The sequence below is a fragment of the Acipenser ruthenus genome, chromosome 17 (assembly GCF_902713425.1).
Source record: "Acipenser ruthenus chromosome 17, fAciRut3.2 maternal haplotype, whole genome shotgun sequence".
Taxonomy (NCBI): Eukaryota; Metazoa; Chordata; class Actinopteri; order Acipenseriformes; family Acipenseridae; genus Acipenser; species Acipenser ruthenus.
Window position 1 is genome coordinate 25,080,104 of NC_081205.1, and position 21,894 is coordinate 25,101,997.

A 21,894-nucleotide genomic window follows, 5' to 3' on the forward strand; every position below is an offset into this window, starting at 1 on the left:
TGAAAATTGATTTTCCTTCACCAAGTGAGGATGATGTTCTATTGCAAATTACACAAGAACCGAATCTTCATAAAGATGGAATATTCATTGTGCTTCTAGACTTAGTTAAGGTAACAAACTCAACAGTACAGAATTACAAACCCATACACAATGATACATCTAAAAGTATACGGTACACACCACCTGTAAATACATGCACTATACCACTTACCTACTCTGAGACGCAAAAACGGTAAAGTAGTATTAAGGACATTATAATTCTAAATGGTTTATTTGTTTGATAATACTCAAGTATACACGTACTGCCGGATAATAAAACGTAAAAAAAAATCGATTAAATAAACCTTTTAAAGGGTTATACAACTCAATAGTCTCTTAGTACCTGCATACATTAATCCGGGATGCTGTTCAGCATCAGCACCAGATGTAACACGAAATGTGGAGTACTCTCACTGTTCCGCCAACTATCAAAAAACCCAACAGACCTTCCCTTATTTAAAAGCGCTGAAAAAAACATAAATACAACCCTATAGATAAATAGTTTCGATTTTTTTTAAAACCACAAAAAATAAACAATATCCTCATCAGACTATTTACCAGCAATAAAAAAACAAGAAAACCGTTTACATTCCATGATAATTGATTCATTTAACCCGGTGAACACGATTTGTGCCCATAAAGCAAACATAAACTTTAAAAATTGAGGAGAAAAGCGTTCAATATTTACCATCAACTTGAATAGTCAAACTTGACAAAAAAAAAAATGTTTGCGTTTTGCTTTTGTAATAAGAAGACGGAGTCCCTTTTCAGGTGGCATTGCAGGCAATTCCAAAAACACCGCTGATTTTTTTTTTTTTTTTTTTTTACATGTTAAAAACAACAAAGAACGAAAAAGAAAATAACTCCTAGCTAAATGTTACATCCACTCATTTTTCACAGTTTATCACCATACAGATCCAGCAATCTTGCAGAAGCCACATAATCAAGCGTTTTTATCTACAAAAATGTAATTAAATCAGAGAATAGTGCTAATCCAATAGGCTTTTTCTTCACTAGGAATCGCTCCGGGCTCAATTTCTTACATATGCAAAGGACTAAATGATTTCTCTCTCTCTCTCTCTCTTGGTGATTCTGGGTGCATTGCTTGGTAAAATGCCGATATCTCTTCTTGTCCCTAACACAGAGAATGAACCCAAGTGGATAAAAGCTGAAGAAAAAATGGAGCAAAGGTACACCTAGTGGCCTCCTGGTGGATTACAACAAAACAGCCAACCACATTTTTAAAGAGACAGACCAGTCATTTTTACACGGTGCCTTCAAAAACATCATGCTGTACACCCTCTCTCAAAGTTGATCAATTCCGTTTTAATATTAAATCTTGACTGGCTGTCTGAGTAAATTGTAATGACGTAATTGAGTACGACATACAGTGCATACCAGCTTTTAGGATCGTCCCCATTGTTTATAAGATAATAACTACTTTTCAATTGATCTACCAGTACTGGTAATCAATTACCCTCTGTAAGATATGTGATTATATCATAAAGCACTTGATTACACTTATATAGCAAATATTGTAGAACCTGTCTTTAACTTAATATAATTTACAGCTAAAATCTTAAAACCCACACCAATACATTTATACAATTTGCCATATCTGTACTAGGACAGTAGTTAATATACATTTTAAAACCAATAACATCATGCACATGTTGGCACATTGACTGAGCTGTTATTTATTGTGGCAGGCAAACCACCAGGTACACAGAAGGTCATATTGCTATAACTAATCTGTCTACAGCTGAATTATGGCAACAATTGAACTGAAAATACATCTATAATGGACTTTATGGAAGATAATGACTGGTGATAAGAAGAACAGATGTCTGCGATTATATCTGGTCTCATTAGGTGAATATCAGTCTTTTTGGTCTTTGAATATAGTCACAGTACTTTTCTCAAATTAATATTTCTGGATCACTATATCAAGTCCAGTAGATACTGTATTCTTAGTTCACTCTCACACACTTTCATCTCTACCTTAGCTCTGCTTGTTTGTCAGCATGCAAATACACTCTTAAGGGCTGCATCCAGATACAGAGTTAAACTACCTGTAGCAGGTTATTGTGCCAAGGTGCCATGTAAACATTCTTCAAATCAAAACTGGTACTTTGATAATTGATTAGAAAATATGGCAGTGCCACCATCTGGTAGTTGCAGTAAAACAAAACAAAACCAACAAAAAAATTATTAGTTATTCAGACGACACCTTGAATCCCACCCATTGACTGATAAAAAAAAAGTCTAGTTGATAATGGGGGGTATGAAGGCTGGGAGCTCAAAAAAAACTATTGTCCCTATTATCTTTTCTTCACTGTACAAAATAGCTTTTTATGAATAATTGTGTTTTTAGACTAAAAAAAGCACCATTTGGAGGGAAACATATTCATAAAATAAATTATGGAAATGCATAGTAATATTATTGGACTAAATAAAAACATAGATATTAATATAAATGTTTAAATGATGATGTTATTATGCAGAAATTGGCTTCATAATCAGTGCACAGCTGTATTCTATGATTCTCTAGGACCTAACCTTTTGCCATATTGACGATTTTTCACATATCCTGTTTACTTGATGTTACAAACCATATTATCCCCCAGGGATGCTTGTTTGTGTTCACAAAACATTTTGTTTTCAGGACATGGCAGATACTGTTGGAGATATGAATTCCATATGAGGAGGCTGTAACACATGGGGCTGTTAGCTGCTTTGACAACCACATGCTGGTGTAATAATTGCAGCTTTGCTCTATTCTGGGGACAACACACATTTGGCTTGGAGTTCACTGAAAATGCATCGTCCTCTTCAGAAACTAGTGCAAGTCATCTCCAAAAACAACCAATACATATCAAGATTGCTCAAATCTATCCATTCCACTTGATTCTCCTGTATGATAAATATCAGTGCAGTGTACATGGAGTGAATGCAAAGCAGAACTGCCCTCCAAATTGTGCTGTTTAATTTGTCCCGTTTTGACGTGAACTTGGTAAATTTGCAGTTTCATCTTGTTTTGTGTATGGTTATGCAATATATTTTCCTGTTTGTATGGTTTTTACCATGCTTTACCATACCTCTCTAAAGCCCCTTTCACACTGGCTTGCTCTACCCGGGTCAGAACCTACCTGGGTCAGGACCCGGTGTCATGCAGGTCGGCTGCGCGATTTCACACTGCTTTTGAGAAAGCAGGGTTGACCTGGGTGACAGATGCAAGTAAACAATACTCGTATCAATGCCCCGGAAGCAGCTTGTTACAGACGCTTCCATCCAAGCCTCTTTGGATTGAACCTGCTGCAATCTGGCTCGTGTCTCAAGCAACAAAAATATGGCTAAACAGAATAAACAAAAATGTTCCTTGCGAAAGTGAGACTTTGTTATTTCGCCCTCCGTCATGCATTTTGTCTCGCTCAGCCTGGGTCAAAGTGTGTTGACCCACATCCTGAGGTGGGTCGCTGGGACCTGGGTCACACTACGCGGGATTGTGACCTGGGTAGCCAGAAGCTTGGTCCGGACCCAGGCAGGAGTGCCAGTGTGAAAGGGGCTTCATTAACAGTGCTTGTCTTCTTTACCATGATTGCACTGTGCTTTGCTACACTTTGTGATGCTTATACTCAACATCCCTGCTCTATCTAATAAATCACTGGTGGAAAGAAGCAGAAATCTGCAAGTTAAGGATTATTCGGCCATTTCAAATTTGAGTTTCAAATGCAACTGAGGCCTTATTACTAAGCAGGAAAAGCAGGATATAGTATAGAAATTGTCAAGAAAAAACAAAATCATTGTAATGCTGCATATATTGAGGAAAACTGAATAAAGGCTTTGTATTATCCACCATAACATAGATGCCTCTATAATACGCAGGGCTTAAATGTATGCAAACCAGCTGAGAGTAATATTAGACCCTATTCATAAAACCTCAAGGATTGTTGTAAGGGATATTTTATTAGACGTTCTCTTGAAGATCTCTTGAGTTGAGCAGTGTTTTGAAAAAGCAGGATAAACTTTTAACCATTTCTACAACAGCTGGAAAAGGTTTCAAATGTGATTTAATTAATGAAAATTGGCTTTAAAAAAAGTTCTTAGCAAATCAGCTTAACAGCGTTTAAATGAAGTGAATTTACCATTTTGTCATCAAACAATGGGACAGGACAGAGAAAACATTACTGTTTACAAGTATATCAGAAATTCTGATACTCATTTTATGTTCTGGCCTTTGCGAAAAAAACATGATACAGTTGACCGAACTAATGGAATGTAAGCCTATATCAGAATAAAATCCTTTAGTCTTCATTTCTGTATTTTGTGTAAGAGCTATGTCTTCTGACCTGGGATCTCACTGAAATAAGACCCTGTTGTCTCGGTAATAAGTAAAATAAATAAAAACTATTTCAATAGCTCGGATTTCAATCTTGGAACCTCAGAGAAAGTGGAAACCACATTAGCTTTTTGACCTGGAGTCTTAAACTGCTTGATGAGTCTTGAGTGCCAGCTACTTCTAGTCTAGCACAGTCCCTCTGATGCTATAGACAAATCACTCTTCAACCACAAGAACGGAGTGCCTCTTGGCATCCAAGTATTGTACTGTGAATTCTAGAAGCACAAGAAAGAAAGACTTCATTGGTTCAAATATGTGTTTTCTGTTGTTTCAGAGGATCCCCGAGTCATGCCTGGAAACAGCCATTGAAATCCCTTTCAGATATATATATATATATATATATATATATATATATATATATATATATATATATATATATATATCTACAATATATATATATATATCTACAATACAATAAATACAAATTATATTTTATTAATAGAATAATATCAAATTCATGTACTATTTCCTTATATGTTTATTTATAAATGTCTAATGCCTGTTATCCTGTGCGATTGCTATTGTTCAATTAAAAAGACAATGAAAATATCTAAAAAGACAATCACTTTTCTTTGTGGATTAATTAAGCATGGGCCTTCTTAACATGCAGTTTCTAAAACGTTGATGCAGCGTAGAGATATTGATTAATTGATATTATTCACATGATGTCACACATTGGTGTCCTATTCATAAAAATGTATCATACTGTACCCTTCATTTTTTTTAAATTCTGTTTGATGTAAGGTATCTATAAAAAGCTTTCTTTATAGGCCCCAGCCTCTGATGCCTCACCAGGGGTTTGTGTTAGAACCCGACTAGGGTCATATAAGTGAGGTGAGTTTGGTGACCTCTATCTATTATTATTATTTATTTACTTCTTAGCCGATGCCCTTATCCAGGGCGACTTACAATTGTTACAAGATATCACATTATTTTTACATACAATTACATTATTTTTTTTTTTACACATTTTTTTATTTTATTTTTTTACATACAATTACCCATTTATACAGTTGGGTTTTTACTGGAGCAATCTAGGTAAAGTACCTTGCTCAAGGGTACAGCAGCACTGTCCCCCAGCTGGGATTGAACCCACGACCCTCCGGTCAAGAGTCCAGAGCCCTGACCACTACTCCACACTGCTGCCCAATGAAATCACAAAACCACTACAAAGCTTGCCCATTGGCAGTCTATGTGAGATAGGGCTGAACGACAGGGGAGGTTACAGAAAAAAAGAAAATAATACAATAATAGTTAAATAAAGTTTTTTGTACTGTTTCAAAAATGTTTCACACTTTCTCAACAGATGAAACTACCCAGTATAGATTCATAAATGTGTCTTTCTGCTCACATGGGAGTAGATAGACAAGACATGGAGGCATCAGGGCCTTCATAGGTACTGTTTGAGATGTATCCATTTTCTAATGCACTAACATATAGGACATACATCAAATCTAATGTATCTTACCCAGCTCCTGGTCCAGGCCCTGGTACTCTCCCGCCTAGACTACTGCAACTCCCTCCTGGCTGGCCTCCCTGTGTCCGCCACCCGTCCACTCCAGCTCATCCAGAACTCTGCTGCCCGCCTGGTGTTCTCTCTGCCTCGCTTCGCCCACGCTACTCCACTACTCCGCTCACTCCACTGGCTCCCGATCACCGCTCTCATCCAGTTCAAGACTCTTGTACTAGCCTACAGATGCCTTGACCAGACTGCACCCAGCTACCTCCAGACCCTCATCTCTCCCTACACCCCCACTCGACCTCTCCGCTCCGCCTGCACTAGAAGACTGGCTCTACCTCCGCTACGCTCCCCTGCCTCCAGAGCCCGCTCCTTCTCCACCCTTGCTCCACAGTGGTGGAATGACCTTCCTACAGATGTCAGGACTGCCCAGTCCCTGACCACATTCCGGCGCCTCCTTAAGACTCACCTCTTCAAACAGCACCTGTAGAACTCCTCTGTTTGTATCCTGGGACACTATCACCCTTCATTTAAATGTGCTTTATTTTGCTCTTATCTGCCCCCTATTTTACTGCATTTAATCCTGTACTTCAGAATACTGTAATCTGCCAAGTGTTTAACCTGTAGTATTTTGTATTTAATCATATCCTGATGAAACTATCACTATTTAATCATATCCTGATGTAACTATCACTATTATCTGCTGTATTACTGAATTGTGTTTTGTCACACTTGTACTTTGCTTGAACAAAAGTTATTGTATTTCTTGCTCTTATTGTATTACTTGTATTGTAACACTTGTATTTGCTTACGACTGTAAGTCGCCCTGGATAAGGGTGTCTGCTAAGAAATAAATAATAATAATAATAATAATAATAATAATAATAATAATAATAATAATAATAATAATAATAATCTCCCCTCCCCCAAGTTTACAGTATTTCTAAATTAATAGTCTCTAGAACACAGATTGAATACAAATCATCTTCCATTTATCCAATCTTCCAAACATGGCATGATAGATGCTGGGCATGAATTTCTATCTTATGGCTCCCAAGCAATTGTCTTGACCATTGTACAAAAGCATTGTCTCACATTATCTGTAACGGCTGTGAATTGAACAACACTGCCTGTCCATTTGATCATTAAAATCTCTTAGAAAAGGAATGATTCCCATTAGAAAGCTTCCTAAAATCTGGATACCACACAGTACTTTGCAGCATTATTCAATTAAACACAGTGAAATTCTACCACTTCAAGTACTTAATGTACAATAAGTACATTATGGGTTTCACCTTCAAATGTTCTATTAAGCTTTTAAGATTAATGTATTTGGAATCAACATATTTCTTCACAATAATGAATCAAGGAGAAGTCTTGCATGCACTAGGACATTTTATATTTTACTATTTATTTTTTAATCAGGATTTTAATGGTTAGGCAATAAGTCAAAGGGGCAGAAAAAAAGATTTTTTAGGATGTCCTTAACATTCTTCTGAATACCAGTGCTGTACAAATTATTCAATTATGGAAAGAAGAGTCCCATTGGGTAGAAGTTACAGACAAGCTCAGGTGTCTACAGTAACCAATCTTATAATAAAAACTTGAACATTCAAACCACTTCCTTTCATCCCAGTTATTTAAAATACATTTGGCAAACACTAGTATCAATATAAATCCCAGGCTGCCCTAACCTTGATTACATTTTAACTTGGGGGGTGATGTTCTGAATACATTTCAATCCATGTTTAATTAGACTCAACTTTAATTCCTTAACACAAACCTTGATTAGGATTTAAATTAAATGCACTTAAGGATCAGCCTTTCATTCATTTGTATCTTTTTTCAACGTTGGCTTTTAACTGTTTGGTTATTCAATATTAAACACATATGTCAAAAGAGATGACAATGTCTAATTTGACAAGCGCTCATATGGCCTATTGTTAAGGAGAATATGCTTAATTAGTTGTAATATGTAACCCCTACTGAACACTGAGACATGAGACTATTAGTTATTTTAAATCCAAAACACAGTAGCGTACAGTAATACGATTGGTGTAATAGAAGCTTTTATGAAATGGCTTGAAAATGTCCTGCATCCTGATAGGCTGCTAACATTCCAATGAATGTCTTCAGCGCACCTAACCCATGTCTTCTTGGGTGTTATTGCTTACATAAAGCTTAATCTTCATTATGTGATATCCATATTTTCTGAAAGTGGGCTATATTATTTTTGAGGCTGCCCCAAGTCATACAGTGTAGAATTGTTTGCTGCTGTTGTTTTAATTGAAATATGCAAGGTTCTGTCTGCTTATAGGTGGAATCTGGATGCTGTTTCAAATATTGGCAATGTTCCCAAAAAAGGTTTGCAATGTCCTTTGGGTAAACACTATGACAGCAAAAGTACTTGAAAAATCTGAATTATCATAGAAAATGCTATCATCTTCAAATGGATGTGCCAGGCTTACTGAAAAGGTAATGATATGCTGAGAGGCACTTCCAGAAACAAGCACAGAATCATAAGCTCTCCGTTGGTTGATCCAACTAAAATGGCCATGAGATTGCTAAGAAATAGAAGGTCATCCAACCATTTTGGTAGTGCTTGGATTTTTACATAGGTCTTGTCCAATCAGAGCGCTCAGTTTGTCCAAGCCCTTCAAGATAACATAGTCATAGATTATAATGGATTATAATGCAAAACTTTTAAAGTAATTGTGACAGGGTGGACGAGTGGTGACGTCACGGCAGAAGCAGGCACGAGAATAATCTGACACCAATACTGCAGTTGCAACAAAAAGGACACGGCGGTGCCGTTTTATTGAAATAATACAAAAATAAATAAAATATTCAAACACAAAACACTGTGCTCACAGAGCAAAATAAAAAGGTTTAACAAAAACAGATCACGCACACAAAATAAATAAAACACAGGTCAGGCTGGGCAGATTGCCTTCACTATGTTAATTTTACACTTGTTTTCTCCGTCACTCCTCTCACTCTCTCTCCGCTCCTAAAACACCCCACCTTGAGCTGGAGAGCTGCAGGCTTTTTATAACAGGTGACCATCTCCCGATTAGCAACAAAATTAATCACTTAATTAATTCGGGAGATAGCCACCTTCTGCATGAGTTTTTCCACTTCTCCTGGCAGAGGACGAGCACTGATCTCGCCTCTGCCAGGACACGTTTTAAAAATAAACAAAACAATAACATGGCAGCGCTTCGCCGTCATAAATATAATACAATAAAAATAATACAAAATAAATACACAATACACTGCACAGGGGCGGAAGGGGAGACCCCGATCTAAAAATAAATAAACAAAACAATGTACAGGGCTGCTCGCCCTGTTACAGTAATTTATAACTATTTTATCTGCAGTGCACTTACATGTGCTGTAATTGTGTGCTAGTGTCATTCCCAGCACTGCTACATTCAAATAGCACACAAGGTCATTTGAGTGTACAACCATCAGACCACCTTTTGTCACCTTTGCAGTCACCTTTGGATTTAAAATAGGTAATAACAGTGCAGAAACTCAATTAAGTCAATGAGGGGGCAGAATAACCACTTACAGACTCTTGCCAGAAGTTTAAAAGGTGGAAATGTGAAGTAACACATAAAATGTTTCAGGACCTGGCATGAGTAAGACAAATGCCATCCATATACCCTTCCATTGAATGACTCCTCTTTCACCATTGCCTAATGAAAACACTAGCACCTACACCAGTTTCATTCTTAATGCTTCCATCTACAGCAAATACAGCGTTTGTGTTTTCAAGATGGACGCACAAAGCAACAATATAATGTCTGTGTTAGAGCATGGCCATTTTTGGGGACCATCTTCAATGGTTTTAGAATATACTTCCTTGTGGGATACACAAAAAAATATAATGTAAAAGACTGTTTGGTTTAAGAGATATCTAATCTCACACAGAATTGTCAGGTGAGGGTGAAGTAAAGCTCTTTCCATTGACCAGATATACAAGACAAGGACTCCAACTATCAAGTCAGGAGGATGTGCCTCTTCTAAAACCTGTCTAGCTTAGAAGGCAACCATACACCCTAGCAGTTAAGAAAGCAAAGCACTTCTAAACCTCCAGTTTTAAACACATATTAAGATATAACTGATATATTGCAATAATCAAGGTCTCGCATAAGACACTGTACACTCACAGGTCAAGTAGGAAATGACTCTGGTAGCCAAATACATCTCTTGATAACCAGGGACACGGAGAAAATTATTGTCATGCTACTGGCATAGCAGAAATGTACATCGACCATCCATTAGATCTCTGAGGGGATTTACTGTCTGTGCCTAGATGTTCGCATAACTAAAGGGGGAAAAAATGTTTTTCCTCAAAACATTAAATAAATACACAAAGTCTGAATTTGCTGTGGCAAAAAGAACATGTAATGGCAAGCATTTGTGAGCTGCCAGGTCTTTCTTGACGTGTGACATGAACATTGTATTCTAAATGACATTGTTATGAATTTATGTGTAGGCCACAGTTTTAGACAGCCAGGGTTATACCGTTGGGCCCAGTCATATGGTAAACATTGGGTTTGGTGGGTTTACTGTATGATTCTAAGAAAATATGAATGCTTCACTTCATACCCAAACCAATGACAGGTGTACAGTGTAGAAAAAAAAATAGTTCAAATTCAATCCAAATTCTCAGTCAAAATCTGAAACTATAAGAAATTCAGTCAAGTAGGCAAACGTTTGGCCATCATCAACAATGGTTATCCATGTTAGTGTTACTTTCTCTTAATTAATTTCACCGGCTGAGCTGATAAAAGGTAGAGGCTTCCTTACCTCTTGAACTCCATTAACAGCCTGCAAGAAAAAATACATTCACAAACCTTGCCTCGTCTATTGTTCTGTTGTTAAAATACTAATATTGGATTGATTTTTTTTTTCTTTTTTGCCAGCCAGTTTAGATTATCTATTCATTTTATCTAGAGGGTAGAGTTACTACTGACAGCCCCTGAGTGACTCTCTCTGTCAGTGTAGAATGATGGTAAGGGGTAGGGGCTCTTACATGCTTATCCTGGTATTTTGTCAAATTATCTTAAGGCATTGTTGTGTCACAATAAATGTGTGTTAAAGGCCATTCAATAAACATGATGTTTGTTGTCAAACAGTGTATGTGGCATTTTATAATGAAGCACAACAGACAGACTTATTAGTGAAATGAATGCATTTTTTGTAAAATGAAAAATCAAATCCATAATGTTAACTACTGTGGTATTATAAAGCTGAAGGAATGGTGTTGTACAGTGGCAGCAGGTTGCAAGACTGTCTGACTGTAACTTGCTGGTATAGAATGCATACAAAAAGCCTCATCACTTTTATTAAAGAGCAAATAGTTTCACATGTGACAAGGTCACCAGTTATTGTGTTGAGGTTAACGGAGGGGAGTTCCTGACGCAGCATATCTTTAAAACATAACACTCTTTGTTGAATGCAATTCCATTTCTGAACACCAGTGCAGGCCATGCAAGCTATACATTGTCTATTACGGTCAAAACAGAAAAAGACACTTTTCATCAATGACTTTAAACTGACAAGCCATTCGTTTACTACTGATGCCCAAGACATTTGCAAAGAATATATTGTACCATGCAAAAATCTAAAGCAATGTCCAATACTTTGAGTTAAAGAGTTATTATATCACAAATTAGATTTGCAGCACCATTTTTATTAATTCATTACATCTGTGATTCCTCTTAAGCTTGCAATTGGTCTGGATGTAATGGAAGTGCTGTTGCTATTCCACTTTCAAAACATATCCTAAACCTAAGGATATTAATATATTCAGTTTGTATTAATAGTTAGGCATTAGACACTGTCTCACATGTATCATCACAAGCCAATTTTAATGAAAATTAAAAACTATAGGTGCTTTCCTGCGGGTAGTAGCAAGAGTATACCTGTTTATCGAGTGACCTGGAAGTTTGCTGTGCCTTTAATTGAAGCTGCATTTAGCAGATGCAAACAAACTAGAGAGCCAACATGTCTGTTTTTGATGTAGTGGAGTGAACAGAAGGGTGGCTTATGGAAGAACACTGATAGACAATCACAAAGGAATCATTTGAAACGGAACAGGATTGTGGGGCACTGCAGTTTTAACTCCTGGACTATATCTACACCCCAGGCTATGCCTCAGGCTCAGCTGTCAAACGTGGGCCAACCCTACAACTGCATTACCCTCTTCAAATATATGACTCTAACACTGTAAACCTAGAGGAAAGGGGCATGATATCACAATTATATTTAAAAATAAAAAAATAGATATAAAATGTATACATTTTTTAATATTAAATCAATTAATTCAGTTAATCCAGGGATTATTTTACTTGGTGGATCTTTACTTTATTTTCATCAGACTATGCTTTGATGCGGATTAATTTTGAACCCTCATTGTGGCCTCTTTGCAACCATCTTTTTAGATAGAACCCTGAGCTCAGTCTGTCAATTTCACTGGTACACCTGTGCGTGATATATAGGAGTTATCATTCTCAAAACACTAACTGTGTTTATTATAAATGTATAAACATGTTCTCAATATCACTCTCTGAAAATAATAGCAGATCTACACATTACATCAACTAAAAATTACTGAGAATACCAATCTGTCTGCAATATCATCTACACACCACTGGATTGGAATGTAAGCAAAGAAACATTCTCTATTAGTCCCAGTATCCCACGCTAGACCCAAGTCTGTGGTATAAATACACTATACACCACATAGCTCATATTGCACACACTATTTGTAAAAGCAGCTGGTACAATTTCTGGCACAGATTCAGTGTGTTTTAATTTGAACTTGACACAGGAATGATTTTTCCCCTTGAGGGCTTGTGGGATGTGTTTCAATAAAGCCGAGAACCTGGAAAGCTATACATTTACTCACATTTTGCACTCTGCTGTCAGTGTTCACTGCTGTCATGGAAGCTGTGTAATGTTAGACACAGCAGGATTTGCACAGCAGTCACATCTATTGGCAGGCCTCTGTTTATACCATTGACACGTACATTCTGACTTTATTAAAGCACTGTTTCAAGTAGAACTCAGATCTGTTCCACTGTTGTGTTAAGAGTCTGAAAACAAGGATCATCAAAGTAGCATCCTACAACCTCTGTTGCTCCAGCTTCACACTTCTCAGTAAGCCTTAATTTAACAAACTAATGAAACTCTCCAACCTTTGACAGTAAAATAAGTTTTTGCTTAATTTGTCTGTGCTTTCTGTGGAGATGAGTGAAGCATTGGTATTGGCTTTCTTCCGTTGCCCTTTCTACAATAAATACAAAGCTCGAAAATTATTTTCAGAGAGCTTACCCTGTGAAGAAAATACCTTATAAATTGTTAAATGATTTAAAATAAATACAGCGGTCTCCCTCAATCTTCATGATTACAACTATTTGTTACTGTGTTTGGCAGCATCCCTTATAAACCATCCCTAGGCCATGGCAACCCACCAACAAGCACATTGTGAACCTCAAATACATCCTTTACTTATGCCCCAGGGACAATTCTTTTGACTTGACACAGCAGCACCTACATCCTTAGACTAGCAAAGTAATGTACACACATACTTCTTCCAGCACTGTTTCATTGCTCTTTTCTGACAACAAAGTAATGAGATTTAGAGTTTATGGACATTCACCTTGGTTTTAGTGACTAGAGAAGATCCATCCAGCTGTCTATGGATTTTATTTCTTGATACAATATGAAGTACTGTAGCTCTGCCTTCGATATTGCTGTCAGGGCCAGATTCCTCAATCTGGATAATCTGATAAAGTTTGCCTCTAATGTAAATCCAATCTTTTTGTCCTTGACTTCTATTTCTTTGGTGGTTAACTAAAAAGTTTGAGTTTCCTTTCACCCACGGTCAACAAACATTAAAATGTAAGTATAATTTGAATGGATGTTCTAATATTGAGTTTGTTTTTTCTCTGCCTTTACCTGGCTCTGAACTTCTTTCAGCTTGTCTGATGAAGGGTAGTGCTGGGACTGAACAGCCTTCCTTATTCTGTTCAAATCATGTGACAACGTGACCTTTCAATTCTGCCAGCCCCATCTGCTCTCTGTATACATAGCAGAGTGGGTGGGATTTCAGAGTTGAATGCTAAATTGTGCAACTGATAACCTAGTCTTTAGCACCATCATCCCCTTCTCTGACGATTACCATTCCCAACTCCGCCAAAGGAATTAAAGGAAGAACAGTTTTGAAAAAAAAAAATGACTTTCTTATGACAGGTTTTTCCAATACTAAACCTCTGCATTTGCTGTATATATTCTAAATATTGCTCTGTCAGTTTTATAGCTTGCTGGGTCTGCAGTGCACATCCAAGGTCACACACATTCTACTTCTGTGATTCTGAGGCAGCAGTTATTATTAAAAAAGCTTGCCTGAATTTCACATCTTAATTTGAGCTACAGGCTTGCACTGTTTGCAAGTGTGTGTCAATATATCAAACGCATTAAAGAGTTCTAACGAATAAATCATTGCAGGCACATCCCTCTTTTCTGTGCTTGTTTTGTAAGTTCAAACAAAACATACCAAAACACTTTTTTACACTTCACACCCAGTTCTCAAAGTTTGTTCTATGGTTTAAAAGTCTCATTTTTTTCACTACATTGCATGTCACAGTTCTGTTTTTTGCAATACTAATATGGTCGTACAGTTTTTATAACCAAAGCATAGCTATAACTTTAAATGCCATTACCTGTTGAAACAAACAAATGTGCTAATTCAGACACTGAAACTAACAACCCCAGTGTGAAGTGCACACAGCTGACATTTGATTTCAATCCTACTATAAAAGTGAACAAGCCACTGCCAAGGTGGTTGAATCACAGGTCTTTGCTCTCAACCTTATTCTCTTGGAGAATAATTCTGCATCACATTGTAATGAACTTTCTCTGGTAGCTGACTGAGTTGAGTAATGTAATGTCTGTCTGCTCCACTAATGTTTTACTGTTCTTATCTTTCTGATGTTTGCAATCATTCTTCTTAACAAATTAACTCAAATATTTTTTTTATTAAAATTGATGTCTGTGTTACGGTGCTTTGACTAGGAGTTCAGGACCTGCTCTTCAGTTCTAATTTCTATTTAAGCCCCTTTCACACTGGCACTTCTACCCGGGTCTGGGCCAGGGTTCTGACTACCCGGGTCACAATCCCGCATACTGGGGTCGTACCCGGGTTAACCCAGGTCCCAGCGACCCACCTCAGGATGTGCATTGACAAGCTTTGACTCGGATCAAGCGAGACAAAATTAATGATGGCCGTTCATAAGCCGACGAAATAACAAGCAGTCACGACTGCGTGAATGTTTCACTTCTGAAAGGAACATTTCTGTTTATTCTTTTTGCTTGAGACACACCATGAGCCAGATTGCAGCAGGTGTGCAGAAACATTTGCTCTAATCACCATTTGGGCCGACGGATCAAACCAGAGAAGCTTGCATGGAAGCGTCAATAACAAGCTGCCTCTGGGGCATTGATACGTGTATTGTTTACTTGTGAAATCGTGTACCTGACCCACATGACACGGGGTCCTGAATCGGGTAGGTTCCGACCCGGGTAGAGCATACCAGTGTGAAAGGGGCTATAGACATGTATGTAATGTAGGCTGTTATTATATTTGTAAGCACCACCGCCATCTAGTGCACAGTCAGTGCATTGCCAGCAAAACAAAGGAAACTATCCAGAGTGGCAGACATTTAGATGACACAGGCACTAGGCCATTTTGCTAATGCAGCTTATGTTACAAACAATCAGGCAAGTAAAACTGCACCCTTATAGGTCTTGTGGCCCTTTAACAAAGAATCATAACATTTGTTCTTAAACACAGTCATTTGATAACAGTTAAGGGGACAGTGAAAAAAAGAAGAAACTCAAATGTAAAACTGCTTTCATATGAAAGGTACACCGCAAGGTTATTGTGTGGAGTTCTGCTGAGTTCATACAAGGAGAATTCCATGTAGTCAAATTCATAAACTGTTCTTGGTTCTGAATAGCAAACAGCAAATGAAGAAAAGACACACTTTGGAACCAGTTTACAGAATGTATACACATGACATGTTACACCTAAATGCATACATAATCACATTTGAAACCCAGTACAATCACTTTATTCTGAGGGACTGCAGGGCACTGAAGAGGCTGACAAGAGGTCTAATGAAAATGCCAAGCCCATGTAAAACAGGACTTGAACTGAATTGATTTTGACGAGACTCACTTTTGACATTAAATCGCTTCTTTTAGGTTTTTCTTTTTTGGCCATTTTGCTATTTTGATAATTTAGGAACTAAGCCCCAGCCAGAGTCAGGTTTTGAAGATTCTAAACTGAGCAGACATTTACCATAGGAATAGTGCTTCTTGGAACCCGATTCACTGCGACAATCAGTACGTTTTCATTTTTTATAACACTGATGATAAGAACGTCCATATTTCTTCTATGTGCTATTTCCTACCAATACATTCCTTCCATACACTAGAGGCAGAGTGCTGCAGTGGGAAAGGTCAACTCTATGTACAAGAAGCACTCAGAGGTTAGCAATGATTCTGAAAGCTGTTTTATTTTTGATAAATAGTAAAAGGTGCTAAAACCTTTTACACCACAAGTGCAAACACTCAAGCGTGCCCAAGGTTAGAATTAAACCTTGCTATCTGTTTTTGGCACAGTAATTACAGTTAAAGTAGCAAATATATTTTCTTTCCAAATCTGCCCAAATGAATATGATTAAGCTAAGAATATGAAATGACATGGCAGTGCTTTTCAAGAACGACTTTCCTCCTGATTTTGGGTGTTGTCTAACCCCTTTGGCTATATTATTACACACACATTGCAGAAATTGTTGATAAGAAGTGCCAGCCAATAGAATAATTGGTGCAAGCTTTTATCGTGGAGATGAAACTCCCTTCAAAGTTTACATTGAGTAATAGTATTTATGGAGTCGTCTCTAGTCGATGGAGTTTTGAGCGACCTGCCAAGTGCCACTCCATATATGTAAAGACTCACTACTACAGTCCACTCCCCCCAAAAAAATCTGAAATCTCTAAAAATCTCCCAGCCAGACAATGGGCCTGTACTACACAAAATATCAATTCAGATACAAACAGCGGCACATAATATAGTTATTGTCTAAGCATCTTTTTTGGCTCCTTACCAGCTTTACCTACAATTTATCAGTTGCTTTAATGAAGTAAAAACCCAGCTCTGAAAATAATTATTATGTGATATTTTAAGAAGTCACTGCTTAGAATTCAGATTGTGGTATCAAGCTGAATCCTAGAAACATCATAATGTCATAATGCATTTATAATAGCGCTTATAGTCTATTCTATAAACATATACTATTAAAAAGCTGGAGACTGCTAACATTGGTTACACTTTGACACACTACTAGCTAGCATAATTCTTCATAAGTAGTTTAGCTAGCATGTTTTATTTTTCACAATTTTTCTTAAGGAAGGCTGATGTATTGGGTCCCCAGAAAAGATGAGTTTGGGTTAAAATAGACTTCAGTCATTCAGGGATTGGTGTTTCATTTGCCAACAGAATATAAATCTGCTTTGGTGACTCAATATTTACCCTGACGGTACTGAGAATGTCCTGGTTGGCTTATTTGCCACAAAGCTCACAGCTCTCAATCGTCATATGAGAAAAATTGACAAACTGAATTCTACAACATTACAAGGATTGTCTCATACAAAGTGTCACACTTCCATATAAATAGCCTTTCACACTGTACCCCCCCTCCCCACCCACCCACGTATAACAAATTGATATTGACTTCATCTGGAAATCAACATTTAGTTTATATTAGGCTGCTTACACACTTACTAGTTCTTTTTGATGACGTTTGTCAGAAAACAGACTTCAGGAGCCCATAATTGACAAAAGATGGATCGATACCAAGTAGGCACTTGGTCGTGCTGGCTCCCAGTGAGATTCATAAGGCCACATGGCCACAATCAATAGCTCCTGACCACTGATGGGATGTTTTTTATGTAATGTAGCTGAACAGTCGAAATAAATCGTTATTGTAGGAGCAATAGAAAGTTTAGCATAGGAAGTATACAGCTCTGTCCTTAGTACCTCTGAAATACTGAGAGATTGGTTCACCATTGACAAGGCAATGCAGCTAGGATATTCTCCAAGCCTCCAATGCTATACCCATACCACATTAAAACATTTTTGTTTTTCAACGTTATCTTAACTAAACTCTAGGGGCTGGGCATTATAATACATGTATCTCCACATACCAGCATCCAATTCATTTGAAAAATAAAGTTTTGATTTGTTGTGCATATGTAATCAAACCACTGTAACTGTAAAATTGTAACAAAATAGGTAAATTAGTGATTGATAGGCCACACAGGCAATTCATTTAAAATAGCAAGAGAAAATGAAACACATAGCCACAAATGGTAAAATGCATGAGACTTTTTAGAAGCTGTTTAAAATGCCCAATTAAAGCACAAAGTGGTCTAGTGTTTTCACACGACTGCCTATAAAGGATATAAATTACAAATGTTCTAATACATTTGCACACTATTGTATGACTTGTGATGATGATTCGGGTTGGTTCATATACTGTACATTAATATGCTTACTGTGGCTTCATAAAAGTGGGGTTATCTCAAAATAACCCAATAATTGAACCACATTACTTAAAAATACTTTTCGGCAGTTCCAAAAGCACTGTTCTCAGGGCAACAGTTACTCAGTCATGTTCCAAAGACACTTGGCAGTTTTCAAGAGTAATTTTAAAAGGAAAAGTACACTTCTTGGCAGTGTTCAAAAGAACGTATTTTGCATGGTGACATCCAGAAATGAAAGGCGGTTGCAAACACATCATTAAATAAAGAAAATACAGGTTCAGTAATTGTATTTCAAATTAAATAGATTTTAACAAATGGGAATCAGGAATCATACCAATCAAATTAATAGGAGCAGACCAGCCGCGGCAATACAATTGATGTGGAACAAAAACTGCATAGTGATCCCGATATGGTAGCGCACTATTCCTGATATTGTCCAATGGTAGTGAGTTACCAGTACAGTAGAGAGTCAATTATCCCATCTTTGATCAACCGTACTGTCTAATTGAATTATGTGTGGTGTATTACACACAGCTTCTGCTGCTAAAACGGCTATGAGATTTAGCTGCCAAAAAAAGGACCAGCAGACTGAGGCAAATGAAAGTTACACAATTATTCAGACACCAAAACCTTAGCTGAGGCATTGTGTGCTTTAAATTGTTGCAGTTAAGCAAATTAAAACCTCGTTTTGATTTTTCTTCTATTTCGTCAGTACAGGCTGGAGATCATGTCTATGTTATTGAGCAGCTAAGAACTTTTATCATATTCATTTCAATTGCACGTTATTACAATGCCTTAACAGCAAGTATCAAAGTATAGAAACATTTTACTGAATTTTTTAAGTTTAATGATTACTAAAGTTCTGTAATGTGTCAAAGTTGTGCTGAATTGTATTCTTTGATAATTTTCAAAGTTTGGTATATGGTACGTTTTAAATTACAGTATTTCATTACCTTAATTGTAAGTGTTAAACTGAATTGCATTAATTTAATGATTTCTAAAGCTTTGTAATTTTGTATGTTAAATGTGATAGAATAGGCTACAAGCTATATATCATCAGTAGGTACTTGTGTACTAAGTAATTGTGTATGTTATATTCTACACATTATTAAAGGTACAGTAATTGTTATTAATACCTGTTCGATTATCCATACAAATCGATTATGTGAACTAGTACCAGTCCCAATTAGTTTGGATAATTGACTCTCTACTGTATTGGTTCACAACATTGTGATACCACAGATACATAAAAGAAAACCCTGTATTGTCCCTTTATTGTCATTGAAGAGCATTACTTAAAGAGTTATAAAAGTGAGTACAAAAACATCCAGCCTAGATGTTTATATATTAAACAACAACAACAATTAAGTGTCCTTTTAAACAAACAATACCTGCACACTTTTTTAGGACCTGTCTACCTGATTGTTGGACCCCTGGTATACCCTGGATCCCTTGAGTACTCTGAAAGCTGAACGAATGCTAAAGTTTACTTGTACTGTAGTTTACTTGTGTTTACAACAGTGCTGCACTTGTACCCTAATGGAGATAGCTATTTTCATGATTGTAATGCACTCATCCACCAATACCAGAATTCTGTACTTGAGTCTATGTCACATCATGTCAAGGCTGTGATTAAGACAGATGGTAACGGTGGTCCAACCAAATATTCTGTACAGGTCTCAGTAAAGCCAGTCAGAGTATATTGCCTTTGCTCCAGCTTAAAATGTAGTCCATTATTCTTCCGAAATGAAAATGAACCTGTACTAGACGAAGCAATAAACAGCTATAAATGTTGGTTTAAAGGTAACGACATACACCAAACTTGTTTCTTATTAGTTTTCTAAAGCTTATTTTTTTGGAAGGTATAAATTTAGTGCTAGAGAAACAGCTTAGTAAACAGGACCAACAGCTTTAGAGGGGGTCCTAAAAACGTATGTAGAAGAGGCAGATTGTTACACACTCACTGCAATTAACTTAAGCACACACTTCACTACACACTTTCCTACTGCTGCTTATTTTTTATTGTGAGGATAGATTGATTTTATTTTAAGACCTTAATTAAACTGGAACAGACAGGTTAAGGGCTTTGCTGAGGTACTGCATGCACCCAGAGAGCCATAAAGGAGAAGAAAACGAATCAGTGGATTGTGCTACATTGCCCCTGTGAGTCTGTCCAAACCTTGCCCTTAAGGGACCGTCCTATTACTGGGGGAAAGAGTATTTTCAAAGGTGCCCTGTGTTCTTTGTGCCACCTGTGATTCTATATTGGACTTCTTTAAAAGTTTAAAAACGTATTAGGAATTAAAAAAAAAAAATAAAGCAAAACTGTAATGAAAAATGGGAACTCCGAATGTAAAGTCAACAAAGCTGAGACTACAGGCAAATACCAGAACTGAATTATTTCTATTATACAGTGCACTCCGTTCATAAGAATCACTGATATAAGAATCAACCGCATATAGAGATCAAAACCACTGGGACAAAATCATTCCTATACCAACCAATGTAAAATACTCTGCTTGTAAGAATCAAGCATTCCGCTTATAAGAATCATTTCGGGGCAAACTGACTACATGTAATACGGTACTTAATCAAGTGCAATGACGTGTACAGCCAATAAAAGCTGTTTTTGAATTTGAATTTGATCACATCTCGCGTGATTAGGCACGTACGCAGCGTGGATAGTGCAATGATTTGTAATCAAACGTGACTGTGGCACTGCATTGTGCAGGTATGTTTTTTTGGTGTTCTCTGTTAGTGAAAATTTGTTTCAATAAAGTGAATACACATTCATTGAATACATACGGAGTACAGCAGTGTTATTGTGTGATATGCATGTAGAGGGAGTGGGATTGCAGCATGGTGCAGTGAGGAGGAGGAGGAGGGGACGGGGGGTGGGATTGCACAGCTTTGCCTCTCCGCTTAATGAAAAACTGTGAGATTTGCATCGCAATAGAAAATAAGTAAGCCACAGATGCTTAAATGCAGTGGTAGTCCTGACAGTAAAATACTGTACAGTAATGTCATTTTAATTCAAAGGCCATTACACGTAACACCGCACGGCAGTTAAACTAGGCACCCTCACGAGATGATCGCTACTCAAGTATCCTGTAGTAAAATAGGATTCTGCAGCCTTTAGTAAATGTAATCGTGATCATATAACAAGCTGCTTACCCACGAGGACTTGTTTTAATGTATTGTCCTCAGTGATTGAGCACCATTGACCATCTGTATACTGTATTTAAACTGCTGATGGCACGCTTTTGCTAATTGCTAGTGGCCGAGAACAGTGTAAATTATCAGGCTGGAGTCTTGATTTACAGTTTTAAACCGGTGTTGGTTTTATTTTTCTTACACTGCGGTGGCAAAACAA

At 37.2% G+C, this 21,894-nt stretch overlaps 1 protein-coding gene across 9 annotated transcripts in view; it reads right to left on the reverse strand.

Moving 5' to 3' along the window:
- The window catches only part of LOC117423408 (neuroligin-1), a 194,399-nt gene that overhangs the window by 165,370 nt on the left and 7,135 nt on the right, over window positions 1-21,894 (reverse strand). For 6 of the 9 annotated variants that reach the window (XM_058990207.1, XM_058990206.1, XM_058990205.1 and 3 more), the window contains exon 1: window positions 728-1,238. The exons of the other annotated variants lie outside the window; for them this stretch is intronic. The gene's annotated coding sequence lies outside the window, so the exon portion shown is untranslated. Of the gene's footprint in view, window positions 1-727; window positions 1,239-21,894 lie in introns of those variants that run through there. 9 annotated transcript variants of the gene reach the window in all.